Source organism: Camponotus vicinus, unplaced genomic scaffold (assembly GCF_025532165.1).
Source record: "Camponotus vicinus isolate PSW18456_S1 unplaced genomic scaffold, iyCamVici1.0 SCAF_1, whole genome shotgun sequence".
NCBI lineage: Eukaryota > Metazoa > Arthropoda > Insecta > Hymenoptera > Formicidae > Camponotus > Camponotus vicinus.
Genome location: NW_028141945.1, coordinates 23,311,996 through 23,315,592, shown reverse-complemented (window position 1 = coordinate 23,315,592; position 3,597 = coordinate 23,311,996).

Genomic DNA, 3,597 nt, shown 5'->3' with positions numbered 1-3,597 from the left:
GAGCGCTTATACGCTATTCCAATGAAAGGGGATTGTTCCGATCCGATTGAATAAAGTTTCATTCAGGAAATATGAATATATATATATAAAACGCTTTCGAGTTTTTCCTTTTCCATTGCGATTATTCAACGTCGTGTGGAACTTGTTGAAACGTCTGCAAAGGTATCGAAAAGAAGCGCTTTTATCATTCCGCGATATACGATTCGAAAGCGGGAAAAAACCATTTTTAATTCGCCGCGTATCCGGAAAAATCCAAACCGAGATACTAACCGAGATAAACGTGCAGTAACTCGATGTAAATTGTAGAATTGAAAGATTGAATCGTTTCAAATCAATTTCAAACATATCTCTCCCAAAGACATTCTTCTCTTTCGATTCTCTTGCAATTTCTTATTACATATAAGAATCGCGCGTCCGCGAGTTGTAAATTTTTATAAAATTCTTTCGAAAATATATACCATCAATTATATATAACGAGATGCGATATGCCTTTTCCGCTTTCATGATATTAGAAAGATATATTACACGATCGGTTATTATCGTTGTATAACCACGCTCCATCATCTAGATTCTAGATTTTACAATGTACACTGCGCGTCAACGATTAGTCGTACGAGAGTATCTAGCGCGAGTTAAAAATTACACGAGAATTTTTTCCAATCGATTTAAACGATGCCATCTCGCAGTGATCAACAATGCGTGTCGAATGTATTGGAATTCCGAAGATCGTGCCGCAAGGTAAAGATAACGAGGGAAAGTGAAGGAAACAAAGAAGTATATGGCGCTCGAATGAGAGAATCGAATATATTACGAAGAATACATGGCGGAAAAGGACAAGTAGGAAGAAAAAAGAAACATTAGAAGTAACAGTACGCGAGAGTTTGGCACTGTGATTGTCTGCCAACGATCGATCGATCGATCGATCCCGCTTTGATTTGTCGCGCCGTATATTTTTATCATGCTTGGAAAGAGATTATAGAGGAAGAGAGCGCGCGAGAGAGCTGCAAAGTTTGTTCGTTTATAATACCGAGGATACTGGAGTAAGGCCGAACCACGAATTACGACTCTCTGTCGGAGAATGGCTATATCTCGCCTTGAGATATCCGAGAGCCCGCTATGATACAATCTCCAAGATTATTATGTCTGCCTATACCCTCGATCTCTCGTTGAGCAATCAAGATCGATGAAAATACACAAGCTCGCGCAAGTCGGCTCGTATTTGAAAAATGCCTCGTTACCTCGATCACATCCATCGTGTAATGTCTTATTAATCAACCAAAACACTGTGCAAAAGCGCGAGATTACTTTGCGATACTTTCGCTAAAATTTCATACACATTCTTATATTCAATATCAAGCATCTACAATTGTCTTTACTCTTCAGTGTCATACGGGGCTTTTCAAAGTTCCGCAATAAAAAAATCTTATGACGATAATTTAGATTTCATCGAATTCCTCTATCTAAATAATGATTACATCACACTTTCGAAAATGAAAGTGCAACGTATGAAAGTCACGATTACGTAAGTACAAGCTAGTACAAGTTGGTAAGTTCGTAAATTGTATAGGGTCACCGGATGTATGTGTGTGTAGGAACGTTGCTGTGCTAAAAACTATCCCAATTAAAATTTTTCACCTAATTAATTTTTTTTTAATTAGTGATTTTATTTTGTAACGAGTCAATAGAATTATATATATTTTGTTACATGCGTGATATATATATATATATATATATATATTTTCTTTTTTATCACTTCAATTATTTTATATACAATTGAATTATAATAATTGAAATAATTACTTGACACCTTAATTTGGCACATAAAATTAATAAATTGTTAAGTTGTTTAAAAGAATATTTAGGAAAATCTCTGTCGAGACAAGAATGTTTTGCATTTTTATCTTTATACGAGGCATAAAAAACTATTGTCTCGAGTAAAACTATCACAGAAAGTATCATTTCTTGTCTGAAAGGTAAAGGCACTTTAATTAGAGAAATGGTGGTCAGTCGGTATCTCGCCACACCTCGCTCCTCTCTCTTTTTCTTCCTTTCTCTATATTTGATGTAAAAATATGATAAAAATTCAATATATATTTATTATTCGAACGATTCATTCTATATGAAACGTTAAAAGTGAACAACCTTTTTAACGAGCCTAATATAAAATTATAAGTATATTAATTCAATCTCTCTACTTAATTGTATACTCGAATTAAATAAAGAAAAAAACCACAGGAAAAAAGAAAAAGAGGAAAAGACGACAAAACGTATCAAAATTTATTTAATATTCAAATATTATATTGAAACTTGTACCGTATTTTGTATGTAATATATTCGTAGTTTATAAACTACGAATGCAATACAAAAGTGATATATGCTTTGATACGATCTTGTCAGTAACGTTTATCATCGAACTTGTAAATTAACAAGTCGTCTTATAGAACTATCGTTATAGAATGATCTATCTAATTCCGTATTTTAATGATTTAAGACAAAATTATTCATTATTAATCCTATTGCAATAAATTGAATAATATTAATCACGCATTTTTACAAGACAAAAATATAAATGAATAGACGAGAGAAATGACAAACGAAGAAATATTAATTTAAATAAATGGTTACATGATCATTTACAAATGACAAAAACATCAAGTTGATAGTTGATTTAAATTTTATATAGTTGAAGAGACAAATAGAGGCGACAATTATGTTGGCCTTATTTATCGCGTCGCAATCGAAAGTATCGAAAAGGTGAGACCGAAAAGAAAATCAAACTTTTAAAGACTACGCAAATATTCAATTTGTTTCCGTCCACCAGGATAACAAAAATGTTCCAACGCGAAATATTGTCATTGAACGATATGGTCAAAAAAACTTTAAAAGAATATGACGAAAATGTTTATTATTTTCTCATTTTATATCATGCTAAACATGAAAAGAGGTATCGCATTGTTCTTGCTATGATAAATGTTCGGTGTTAACGAAATATATATATATATATATATATATATATATATATATATATATATATATATATATATATGTATAAAGGATGAGAACTGCACAAGTCAAATGTCATATAATCTTATGTAAATTTTATATACATATACATATATATATATATATATATTTCTCTTGTTACACGGAGATGTAAAAGTTATTTCATAAGACCAATGCATTTAAAAAAAAAATGATTATGTATACGAGTCATACAATTTCTTCTCCAAAATATTACACATTTGAGAATAAAATTTAAAAATAAAATTATCGCAAATGTAACATAACTCGTAATATATCTGATTGAAATTATTCGACTCGTCTATTGTATATATGTGTCATATATACTCTCTGTTACTATAAATTGCCTCTATTTAAAAAAGATTTATACAATAAATTTATATAAATTATATTTATATAATTATATTTATATGAATTTATATTTATATAAATTATTCTATGATACAATCATATACATCATACGAAGTGAAATTTATATATATATATATATATATATATATATATATATATATATATATATATAAATTATATATATGTATATAAATTATTCTATGATACAATCATATACTACATTAT